Source organism: Bactrocera oleae, chromosome 3 (genome assembly GCF_042242935.1).
Source record: "Bactrocera oleae isolate idBacOlea1 chromosome 3, idBacOlea1, whole genome shotgun sequence".
NCBI lineage: Eukaryota > Metazoa > Arthropoda > Insecta > Diptera > Tephritidae > Bactrocera > Bactrocera oleae.
In genome coordinates this window covers 67450442-67463883 of record NC_091537.1, presented here as the reverse complement: position 1 = coordinate 67463883, position 13442 = coordinate 67450442, and the positions used below count along the sequence as shown (strand labels likewise).

At 37.1% G+C, this 13442-nt stretch overlaps 1 protein-coding gene and 1 long non-coding RNA gene across 9 annotated transcripts in view; one reads left to right on the top strand and one right to left on the bottom strand.

Annotated features, from left to right (window-relative positions):
- Nckx30C (solute carrier family 24 member Nckx30C) overlaps positions 1–2523 on the bottom strand; it is a 287587-nt gene extending 285064 nt beyond the window's left edge. For 5 of the 8 annotated variants that reach the window (XM_036371000.2, XM_036370999.2, XM_036371006.2 and 2 more), the window contains exon 1: positions 2182–2523. The gene's annotated coding sequence lies outside the window, so the exon portion shown is untranslated. The remainder of the gene's footprint in view (positions 1–2181) is intronic. The other 3 variants (XM_036371007.2, XM_036371003.2, XM_036371010.2) reach the window with 1 other exon arrangement.
- LOC138856276 (uncharacterized) overlaps positions 1–13442 on the top strand; it is a 534605-nt gene that overhangs the window by 361017 nt on the left and 160146 nt on the right. The window lies entirely within an intron of this gene.

Below are 13442 nucleotides of genomic sequence, written 5' to 3'. Positions count from 1 at the left end.
TACTCGCAAAGCTTTGTATTAAAAGATGTTGTTTTAATAATGAATATTGGAAATTATGATTGGATCACAATCATATTTGGTATCTAACTTAAGCTATAGGTCAATAATCGCTTGGCCCGATATATGTATATAATAAGCAAACTAACTAAGATAAATCTCTATATTAATCATATTGGTAGTATTCATGGGAACGTACATACCAATATTCATAGTTAGTCTTACCGAATGGCATAACGCTAATTAATAAGTTCTCGTTTAATTTTATTAAGACATTTTCTAATAAAATATATGATATACGAGGTGTGTTCAAAGAATAAGCTGAATTTTGATTTTTCGCGGCTGTGAACATTCGATTTTCGATATTTTGTTTTTGTTATAATCGGACACATATGTTTACCAAGTGTTTCAAGGCACTTAAAATGTTGAATGTGGCATTCGGTTTGTCTCAAAAAAGTGTTTATAAGTAGTACAAGAGCTTTACAGAAGGCCGAGAAGATGTTGATGACGATAAGCATCCTAAAGGTGCGACCACGTCAACAAGCGAAGAAAACACCGAAACAGTGAAAAAATTATTCTAGAAAATCGTCGAATCACTATTAAGGAAATTCAAAGGATGTCGGCATATCAATCGGGTCATGCCATTCAATTTCCTCGAATGGTTTGGGCATGAAACATGTGGCAAAGATGTTTGTTCCGAAATTGCTAAATTTTGAGCAAAACAATGTCGCATTAGTATCGGAGCCAAAAATAAAACCATAATCATGCCACAGCCACCGTATTCCTCGGCTCTCTGCAACTTTAACCTATTCTTAAAACTGAAAAAACCAAGAAAATATCATAATCTCATTTTACCTAGCTTTTTCAAATTTAAATAATATAACACCACATAAATTGTACTTTCTTATTTAAAAGAATTAAAATTATGTATTTAACGATTTTTGTTTGCATTATCTTTGCAGTCGTTACAATTTGCTCTGTTTGTCTACAATATTTCTCTCACACCACGCCAAATGTCACGCAACTAACCACCTCCTGCTAACAACACTAAGCTCTACTGCATCATTGTTGGTTTCAATGGCTCTGGCTCTCCTTCGTCTATGCGCTTTGGCACAACATTCGCCATTATTACGTCTAAGCCCGGTAGATAAGTAAGTGCAAATGAAGAAAACTCAAAGCTTAAAACTAGCATGCGAGAAAAGTTGTTCAACTGTCATTATATACGCTGAAGAATTTTTGTTGGTCAAGAAGTTTATTTATTTTTTTATTTTTTTTTATTTCGCTATAAATTTTACCAGGTAAGGTATTACTGCTTAAAATTCCAGCCACATAAAATCCTTTACTCCTTATCAGCTAATCGAACAATTGAACCATTTTATCTTACCACTTTTTTTGCGCGTTTCCTTTTCGCTAACGTTTCACATGCAACACACACACACACTCATATACTCTCCAACCCATTTCTGATATCGTGTGTGCCATTAAATGAGCACAACCTTCTCCCCCAACAAACATTTCGGCAGCTACTGGCGCTACACCGCCCAGCTAACTATGCACGAGAGATATACAACAACAACAACAAAAACAACAGTTTTACACACTTTAGGTGCTGACCATTAACTCCACCTGGACATTTTCACAAACACGCGCAAGCACTTTCCCACATATATAAATTTGTTACTGGCACACATTGGTTGTGGGAATAAAGCAGGAATTCAGTTTTGTCACTCATACGTCCCGGCGACCGCTACGAAACTGGGTGTAAAACACACCCGTGCACTTGACGTTGGTGTCATTGTAGTTGTGTTACAACCGAGCACACGCACACAGTTATAGATATATACATATATATGTTTGTATGTATGTATGTGTGTGTAGCGCTTGAAATTGTGCTGGTGCGCCTCGTTAATATCCTTTTCACACACCCAAAAAAGTATTTTTGGTGACTCGTATTGCTTGAGCGCTTTATTGTTGTTTTGCTTTTGAAATAGTTTGTTGTTGTTGCCACATTTCTTGTCTTTGCCGCTGCTGGCATTGTTTTTGTTTTGCCTACTTTATTACTTGATTATATAAAAAATTCTGATTAAACTTTTGAACACATGCCATGGCCAAAAAGTATGTTTGCTTAAAATTTGCATTATCCAACAACAATACTACTATTTACAATAAAAAATATTTGCTTACTTTTTCAATGTAGTCAATTTTTTCGCAAAACGCAGTACTTGCAAAGCGCTTTTTGCACGAACTTGTCCACAAAATGTTGTACTTCAAGCACCGCTCTTTTCTTACAAAAAAAAAACGAACGAACGCTTGCATAGAAACAAAAAAAACTTCAACAGAATATTAGTAAATTTACTAATAGACACCGTACCGTGCAGAAATTACTTAATTTCTCTTGCAATTATTTTCTTATTATTTTTTTTCAAGTATCCACACCTTTAGCCCAACGCCGTTTGGCCATTATTCTACACAGTAGTCCGCGTTACAAGCTGCTACTGCGGCGGCCCGTAACTTATTTCTACGCAACGCACGAGACTATTACTCTTCACGAATGTCGCAACTCAGCAATGCAGCGCATACCTTTTGCTAGCAATAGAAACGCAGAAAACAACAAATACCCGTCACTCACACAGCGTTGCGCTAGCAAAAGAGAATTGGCGAATATGTGAAAAAAAGAAAAGCTGAAAACAAAAATTGGAAATTCGTTGGCTTTGCAACACAACAAAGCGTGGCAGCGAATGCGGTAAGAATCGGGGAGTGTGGGTTTGTCGGCACATTAATCGGCCAGTCGGTTAGTCGGTTGACATTTCGTGTACGTGCACATGATATCTTGAAAGCTTTTACAATTACGCAAAAGCTTCCGAAAGCTCAGCGGTATATAAGTGAGTGTGTTTGTTTTGAAAGTAAAAGAAAAGTGAAAAGAAGTTATCCAGTGGAGTGACTAGCTACTAAGTCAAACAATTGAGTGATTTTTTGGTGTAAGTGGAGCTTGAAGTTGGTAAGAATTTATCATTATGTATATTTACTAAGCCACTCAACAAGAGCTCTTCAAAACATCCCATTTTATTGCAACGTTTCTAAAGCAGATTTGTTTTCTAAATTTAATTTAAGTTATATACAACTTTAGCATAAGGCTAGACCGATATTAAGAGGCATACCTAATATGACAGCCTAAAGAAGGCTGGTACAATAACCTACCTGCCTCGGTTGAGTTTAGACACTGAATAAATCTACCATGATTTTCATAATATTATTGAATCAGTTTTGAAAATTATCGTTTTCTGAAGGCTATATATCGAAAAATATTAAGGTCAAAATTCGCAGTCATCATTACATAATTTGGGTTATACTGACAGAAATATACAATATATAATAACACAAAGTCTTCCGTTAGACAATTTAATATACGAGTATTTTTGGAATGCTAAAAGGTTATGATGCATGTATGATGTGTCTCCGCTTTGCTGGTATATATAATGCCTGTATCTGTTTAGCGTACACACCAAGTAGGTGGCAGAAGGCAAATTGTCTTTATATTGAAACCGGAAAAGTAAAACTACTAAATTTTATAGATAGATCAGTTTAACATTCTTCCTAATCAATAGTGTGAATCCCATCTCATCAAACGACAAATGCCACCCAACCGTTTAGATTTCAGGCACCACGCGTACGTCAAAAGAAAATCAGTTGATACCGCCCTACATAAGACAGTGGGGACAATCAAAAGTTCCTTGAAAAAACGAAATTTCCCCCCAGCAACATTCATCGACGTGGAAGGTGCATATAACAACGGTCATCGCTTTTTTTACATTACTTCAAACATGCTTGCCTGATTAAATCTATTATATTCTAAGCAATAGAGGAGTCATAGATCACCCCGCAAGAAGGCATCTGAACCCACTCGTTTTCGGTTCCATTGAGCAATGAATTAGTACTTCTACTAGATAGGAAAAACTCCCGCGTAGCAGACGACATCGCTTTCCTTCATAGCGAGGGCCCTTGACATCTTCACCTACTGAACGAAGAAAAAACAGAAATATTTCTTTTTACAAGAAGGACAAAAATTTCGCAATTCAAGAGGTGCAATCTCGAGCTCTGTCAAATATCTCGGAATTATGATGACGAAAGAGTATGAAAAACCAAGCTGAATAGGTGTCAAACGAGCTTCTGCTCTAACCAGTAAGTCCATAAATCTTCCAGTGGACAGCCAAGCGGCAATTAATATTAATTGTAGCGCCTATACTAAGTATCACTGTGTTAGGGTATGCAGGAAGTATAAAATTAGACCCTCACTAGGAAACTCGGTAAAAATCATCTACGTACCGGCTCATATGACTATATAACGAAAAGATCCGATGATAAAAAGGAACTTTGGGGTAGTGTTGTTAGTGGGCAGAAAAAAAAGTTTCTACTGCTAGAGAAAAAGGAACTTAGTAACATTGTAGGGGTCATCACAGGGCACCTATCATTAAAATCTCACTTTCAGACAATTGATAAAGTGGATTCGGCGGAATGCAGAACATGTGTCTTTCGGCTGAGAAGGGATATCTGCCACTGCTCCCAACGCTACAACTTCTGAAACATTGGGCAAGTGGGGTGGAAAAAATCAGGTTATTTACAAATTCACTAATTTTAAGTTATAGCTCGATAGAATTTCGACCTATACTTAGCGACTCCACCTTATCGAACTTTTCGTCTGATCACCGAAATTAAGCAGCGTCGGATGTGGTTGGTACTTAAATAGGGCTTTGTCTGAAAGTGCAGTCGGATGAAATTTAGGTAAATATTTCAAGTTGTTATGCTGTTCACAAATCAAAATTTTGAATTTGGTTGCCTATAATCGCGGAAGATAATTTAATTATTTCTTTAGTAGCCAGAGAAGTTTTTTTAGAAATCCTTCAAAAAAACTCTAAATGTATTTTAAAAACAAAAAGTACTGCGAAGATGACTACACTTCAAGTTTAAGCAATTGGATTTTGAGTCTTCTAAACATTTTGAGTAACTTTCAACTTGAACACTCATCGTCCTGTCTCGCAAATATTGTGCTCTCTGACTAAATTCAAAAATAGTCCACTTTTCTGCGCACAAATTCAGGCTCGACAACATTTTAGAGACTTGCGACCGTTGCTAGCATTCCATTATAGCGGAAAACACCACCGCACTCATTCGAACATGCGAGTGCAATGCGCTCTTATCCCTCCCAACAAACCTGCGCCTGCAAGTATGCTTGTGCATATGTAGAGATGTGATGGTTCCGCTAGTGGTAGCTCTTCGGCCGTTCGGTGTAAGACAGTTTATTGAACAATTTTAAGGATTTCAGAGCGTACGCATACTAAATCATTTGTTTACATGCAAACTGTTGTGTACTCGCGCAATTTGTTTTTGTACACGGTTTTTCTTGTTTTTTAGCTAGTATAACTCACAAACACACTTTCGTTGGCCGAGAGTTTCCGGCTACAATATACTTGGAGCAAACACACACACACATTTTCATAAGCATAGTTAGGCAAAAGTAAAGCTAGAAGAATTTAAATTACAGAAAAGCTAACAGTGATAGAAAAAGCTGAGCACTAAACGTGTAGCGCGAGTAGAAACCGCAAATACAAAAACAAAACGTGTGAAAAATAGTGAAGATGTGAGTGAATAGCGTATGTAATTTATATGCGTGTTTATGTGTTTGCGATTGTAGGAGAATGCGCGTATTCCAGTGGTAATAAGGTAAGCGAAAGACTTTTGACAAAAAAAAATCAAAAGGGTGGGTTGGACGAAATCAGCGCTTGCTTCAAAAAGTGTCCCCCTTTGCTATATAAAAAATGAATTTATAACACGTGTGACATATCTTAATACGCTTTCTTAAAAGAAAATAAATTGGAAGATTAACCTTTTGTGATCAAGCAATTATGTTTTAAAGAACATCAAACAGGACTTTTGTCTAAAAAAATTAAGCTTAATTCAAACTTTGTACAAGGTTAAGTAGCTGCTGCCTGTCACGGCATACATAGACTTACCTTTGTAATTCCAGTTGGAGGTTAATTTTAAGTTTACGTCGTGGAGGACGTCAACGCTTTTTGCGAAGTTTAATATATACTTGATATCCAATTGATTGCTACTTCATCCAGTCTCTTGAACTGCGAAGTTCTTACATATTTAAGTTGAGTTCTAGGTTAGGCCAGACAGAAGTAGAGAAGGACTCAAGCGTCTCACTTTTACTTACTTCCCTACACTTTCTACATGTGTCATCATTATGCTATGATCTTATCGATCCTTCATACCCCTAAGGCATTCCATCTCACCCTGTGTATTGCTTTTAGCGACTCGCGTATTTCCTGAACTAGTTCGATAACCAAGCGGATTACACTTTTGGCGACCTTGTCAGCTATATCGATTCCCCAAACTAAAACAACAAAAGTCGTTAACTTCAGTTGTACCGAAGCTATAAGAGTATTATGCTTTAGTTCGTATGGCAGATATACGCTATAAATCCATATCAGCGGCTGCGAAAAATACTTTACAAGGTTTCCGACGTTTCGTCTTTGGGTATAACAAACATTGTGTCGAACTTAATATACTCTACAACAACATATTGCTAGAGTATAATAAAGAAAGTCATTATTGCAAGTGTATAGAAGCTGGAGTAAGTCATGGGCCTATTTTACCCATTTTCGATAAAAACTTTTGTATGGTATATCTAAAGAAATTTGCATAATTTTCTCAATATACGTTTTAACATGAAGCGGAAGTTCAAAAACTCCTATATATAAGGACTGAACCGTTTTTCGTAAAATTTTAGTACTACACTGCATTCTTTATTATCAGGATAAGGTTTTTTCTTACTTTTATTAAAATACCTTACATATTACTTTTCTTTTATTATAACATTTTCGGTATAAAGTCAACTATAGGCACTGAGAAGCTATGGTTTGGTTGAAAAACTATGGTCTGATTTCGACCATGAGGGGTACCTTGAATAATTGATGCAACATTGAAATATTTAATATAGTAATAATAATAATAGCACAGTAAGAACAAATGTGGTTTGAAAAGTTCAGGTAAAGCAGGAACTATGAGATATACCAAGGGCTAACGCAACCAAGAGAAATAAAATTAATCTCATTATTTGGAGATTTGGAAATATTTGCAATTACAGCTATTTTAAAGGCGAATATTGGCAACGAAATACAACTTTTTTATGTGTCTCTAATCATCTTGAATCGTAAGTCAACATTAGCACTGCTTAAGTTTCCCACAAAACGTTTGTTTGGTCCAACAATATTTAAGATGGAAACATAGAAAGAGCCGGTCTTGCGCTATCTTATTAGTAAGTTATAGTAAATTCATACGTAGGAAACTCAAATGTGGAGCCAAATGTGCCACGATTATTTGCCTTTGATTACATACAAAATGTGGTACCGTATTTATGATCTTGAACTTAAAAAATCAATCTAAATGAGAATCTACTTAATTGCAATGGAGTCATATTTTCAGCATGCCATATAGGAAGTTTCTGCTACGTGTTTGGTAGACTAGGTAGGGAATCATTTACTATGAGCTGTTGAGCTATGGCCAGACTCTTAATTCAGATCTGTACCATCAACAATTCGACCATCTGAATGAATAAATTGCCCGAAGCGGCCAGCTTTGGTCAATAGGAGAGCAAAATTCTATTAGAACACCTCCAGGTCACACACATCGATAGAGATTTTCCAGAAGCAAACGGTATATATTTGACCTAAATAGGATAATTATAAATACGAGTACATATACCAAATAAAACCTTCAATTAATGGATTTATCTTGACAAAACATATTGTGTTTTAAAGCAGCTTTTAGTAACTATCTGGTACATGAACTTTTGTTGTATACGATTTTAAAGCAACTAAGAATAGCTTAATATGGAATCTTTTAGACAATATTATAAAAGAACTAATCCATTCAATCTGAAATATTACACTTATCTTACAGATTTCGGAAAATCATAAAAATTTAATTCATGTTAAACTCAAAGATTAGTTCGACTGAACCAAATTAGGCTTATAGATAGGTACCTATTGCAATTTTTGCCGCAGCAATCGATCACATTAAACAAAATCACCTTTCGCCTACTTGTACATAGTTAGCTTAATGATTTAACCAGAATATCTCAGTAACATTAAACAGTTCGTTGCTTTGGTGAATTCTTACTCCAAAGCCAGTCATTTGACACATGTACTTACCGAGTTCACCACCCAAGTTCTTCATCGAATGATTTACTAAACTTACTGCTTGGCATCTCCGTATCTTTACAGCAATTTGACGTCATTAGGAAGATTTCACTGACAATGCTTAATGTTATAATTAATTTTCACTTATTTATACCACTGAAATTAGCACTTCAATGCACACACTAGAGATGCACAACAACAAAGCGAACGAATTGAATTAAATAAATATAAATATATATAGAAGAAAAAATAGTAACGCAGTGAGCAAAACAGCTAGTATACTGATAAAAAGTGAGAAAATGAGAAAATAGACAAATAAAGTCATTCAGCCAAACAATGAAGAGTGACCACACCGATTGTAGCGCAAGCAATGACACAGAAACACATACTATATATATTATATGCATATAAATGCTAGTCAGGCGTAGTCACTTGTACACAATCGGTCAAAATATTAGAAGCACACTACAAATCAAAGATCTTTCGAATAATTTATATTAACAAATAACACCCCAAAAGGAACTGAATCGAGAAGTGGTAATACCATTTTGTCTATGTCTATGTCCATATCTATGTTCGGCTTTTCTGGTTCTAAAAGTGCTTTATCATTATTCGTAACAAGTGGATGCGTCTGCTTGTTGACGAAGCCTAAAGATTTTACGATCGCCGGAGGCAGTTTTCAGCTTATTCTATAAAATATATCAATATTGAAAATAATTTTTTCGAACAATTCCAAATTATATACAATAGTTTCTCTAGGTGACAAATTTAGAATAACGAATCAATCTCCGAATTCTGAGTCAATTGATCAATAAAAGATTATAAAAATGGTCTATGTAGAGTTGGTTGAGCTCAATGCTGATGAGCTTGCTAGGTTCAGTCTCACTAACTACACAATGGAAACGGGTAAGAGCTCCGTTGGCTTTCTGCGGTTCCATACTGGATGACTGCGCTCATACCAAGCGTCTCAAATGTCCCGCATTTGTAAGACCAAACCTAAAATAACTCGGCACTCACGCTTTCAAACATCCAGATGAAAGAGCGGAAACGAAAATAAATATAATATAAAATAATATCTAAGCAGGTGCTATGTCAAAGGTTAATATAAGACTACAGGAGTATCTGGCTTCGCAAAAGACTGTACATAGCAGTATCCACAATCTTGACGGATCAGCCATCTGACCTGACCTAGCCTAAGGTGCCTGGCATTAAACTAAGAATTTCAACTGTCATTGTAAAAACATTAAAACTTTATTTCAAAGAAAATAAGTTTATTCCGAATTAAATTATATGGAAATGGTCGGAGTTATTTGTGATGTAAGTAAAATCAAATGTATACATAATATCGCTTATTATATGTTTCTAATTAATTGCCAATGAGTGTACCACTCTTAGATTTAGGTAGTATGGTTTACCACATAGCCACTATGCGGTTAACAGAAATGTGTTTTTGTGTATGTATATATTTACTTATATAAGTACATATCTACATCCAACCATAAATACTATATGTATATATATATTTATATATATGTATGTTTTCTTGTGTATGCCATAAATTTACTTCCCCTTGGCAGGCTATAAAACCCAAACCGCAATTAATTAATAACCGAAATTGACACAAAGAGCGCTACACATACACGCATGCACACGAGCAAAGGACACGCACATACACACACACACCCCCACACTTGCTAAAACAAAAGTGCATAGTGAAATAAAGCGAAAAATAGAGAAAAAATTTGTGAAGGCAACTGAAAAGCCATAAGGCGACACATAATATAGATGTTCTTGGCTTAAATTGTCAGGCGTCCAAGTCATTATGATAGCACGCATCAGTAGCGTGTGGCAAGTGGAGGTAATAATGATTGAAATTGAGTAGGATAATCGAAAGAGAGGGCAACAAAAAAGCAAAAAATTAACCGAACTTCACACAAGCCGACCGCAACGCAGCGTGAAACTGAGAAGTTTTCACTCACTTTGATGCCACTGATGGTGTTGGTGTTGTTGTAGGTATTTTAGGTTCTAGTGTTGTTTTTGTAGTTGCAGGTTCTGGTCTTATTGTTATTTGTGTTGGCAAGGTATGAAATTGCCACGAAATTGGTCGATAATTAATGGAAAGGAATCTGCGCCCTTGCAACAACAGCAGAAAGGCTTTTGTTATTTTATTGCTGTCAGAGAGTCACAATAAAGACATAATCAATTTGATCGTCATGGCTCTTTGCATATACAGAAATATACATACACGGGTGAATTTGCGATATTCAAGTGAAGTGGTAGTGTTTTAGGTGCGACCCTGGGGTATTTCTTTGAATCCCTATTTTTCCACACCAAATAAGTTCAGTTGCTTCCCGGTGAATTTCAGAAACCGAATCTATCCAAACGGACACAAAATATATAAAGAAAGATAAGTACAACTTGTATTTTTAAATAAAAATCCATTTGCACTTACCAGCATATAGTTGCAATTTTTGCTGAAAAATTTGTTATACCCCTGAACAGCAATCCAAACAAAACGTGTTCTTGATTTGTTCTATTGCATAAGCCTACAAGTAGCCAAAGAATCAGCTGTTTTCCTATGTGTGTGAAACAGCCGTGATCACCTGATCGAATCTGTCTTTTTTTTGACACAGAGATGTAAATGAAAGGCTGTTTGTGAACATGTATTTGTAATGGAGAATATTAATGAAAACTTTCAAGCATATTTTCGAAACAAAAGATTATTATATATTTATTGCTTTTCCCCCAACCTCTGAGCTTGCAATATAGGTGCGTTACCGATCATTTTTGGGTGTTCGGTTCCCCAGGAACTCTATATTCACCCATATAATATATACAGTTCTAAAGCAATCTACCTTTCATAACAATTGTAACTCGAAAAGATATATACATAAAATCAGGTACATGAATCAGGTTCATGAATATTAAATTATTTATCCAAGACGTCATTACGCTTCAATGTTTGCTTACGACTGAAAAAATATACTGCGTGCATGATGCAAGCGTTTACACCATAAAACATGTTCATAACAACATCATGTTTCAAAAAATTTTTAAAAACCATCGCACATGTATGGCAAACATGAATTTATTATGTTTACACGCTCATTCTTCTCATCACGCCGCACATGCTTGCATACAAAAATGACCGTGTAAAGGCCGCTAATGATTTGTTCTACCGTTTTCTTTTGATCGCTCAGCTGTTCTCCTGTTTGTTTCTCCTCTTTCGTATTCCCTCTGGTTTTGACATTGCCAACCACAAAAAATATACGCACGGTTTTTAGTGGCACTGACTGAACGTACATACTGCCAAGAGTTTCCAACTATTTTTCTCAGTGAGGTATGGCCTCTGAGAACAGTAGTGGGAACACTCCAGAGAATCCATTTAGAAGGAATTCAAAAATTATTAGAACTCCTCCTAATGGATCAACAAAAGAATGCGAAAATGCCATCCATACAATTAGAGGTGGCACACTCTCTGAGGAACTACCAAGTAGTGGAGCTACCCGAATTTTTAACCAGTTGGGTAATAAAATAAAAGAACTGGAGAGCATTATGGCGGGCCAAAGGCATATAAACCAGGCAATGCGCGACCTAGTTAGCAGCATAGTAACACTACATGCGAAGGCTGAGAAAGGTGGGAACCTACCCAAAAGAATTATGGTAGGGAAAGCATCTCAGGTATCCCCTATGGGTAAAGATGTAAATACCCAGAAAAGAATGCGTGAGGCTTTAGGCTTTTTACCACCCACAAAAAAGCCGAAAAATACAACGAAAGCGGCGCAGCCCACTAGCAACGAGGCTGCGGAATTAATTCCTAGAGAAACCACGATTATACCTGGCGGAGGCGAAACATGGGTGGACGTCGTTAAGAAGAGAAGACCGATCGAAAAGAAAATCAGATCGAGGCCAGACGCCATCATACTTACTAAAAAGGATGGTGTATCATACGCTGAAATTCTCCGCAAAATAAAAAGTGACAGCGGATTAGAAGAATTGGGTTCAAGTGTCACATACATTAGGAAAACCTTGAAAGGAGACCTGCTTTTAGAATTAAAAAGTAAAGCAGAAAAGAGAGCAGACTCATTCCAAAGCGCTTCAGAGGGAGTGGTCGGGGAAATGGCCCTGATACAGCCCAAAACTCACAACGTCACGATTATGTGCAAGGATTTGGATGAGGTAACTACACCCGAAGAGATATGCCCGAAGCGGAACCCAAATAGCTATCATATGCCTGCGCGCGCAGGATGCCAAGACTGCGCTTAAAGTAGGCAAAATTAAAGTTGGGTGGTCCGTCTGCCGCCTCCGGGAATACTCCCCTATCCCCCGCTATAGGTGCTTTCACCTAGGGCACATGGCACGCAAATGCAACTGCAACCCAATAGACAGATCGTCCCTATGTACACGTTGTGGAGCCGGTGGACATGTAGCGAAGTCATGCACCAATGATCCTAGTTGCATGTTTTGCAAAGGAGCACACACAGTTTTGAGTACGACTTGCCCCAAGTACCTGGAAATGTTAAAGGCGTTAGGGAAATGAGGATATTACAGCTAAACTTAAACGATTGCGCTTCAGCACAAGATCTGCTCGAACAGACAGTATTTGAAAATAACATTGATGTCGCCTTACTTAGCGAGCAATACTCCCAGCGTTCGGAAAGCACATGGGCCACAGACATATCCGACAAGGCTGCAATATGGTCTTGTAAAGGTCAACCTTTTATATCTTGTTCCAAAGATCATAACTGTTACACATGGGCAAATATACGTGGCATATACTTTGTTAGCTGCTATGCTCCTCCCAGCGTCTCAATCAAAGACTTCGAAGACTTCCCCCTGGAGCTTGCTCTAGAAACCAGAGTCAAATCGCCAGTCATAATCGCAGGCGACTTCAATGCGTGGTCAACTGCTTGGGGTAGCAGGCACACAAACCATCGTGGTCGTTTGCTACTGGAATTCCTAAGTCAAACGAACCTTACAATAATGAACAGCGGAATGAAAAATACCTTTCAAAAAGGAAACAAAGGCTCCATAATCGATCTCATGTTTGCAAACGATGCTCTAAGCAGGCACATTAAGTGGACGGTGTCGGATATATTCACAAATAGTGACCACATGGCTATTTTTGCTGATGTTTCGTTTTCCGGAGAGACGAAACCCCGCAGCAATGGCACCTGCCAAAAACGAAGGTGGAAACAAAAGGAGTTTGATGTCGACCTTTTTGAGATAGTCTGGAGCTCTGCA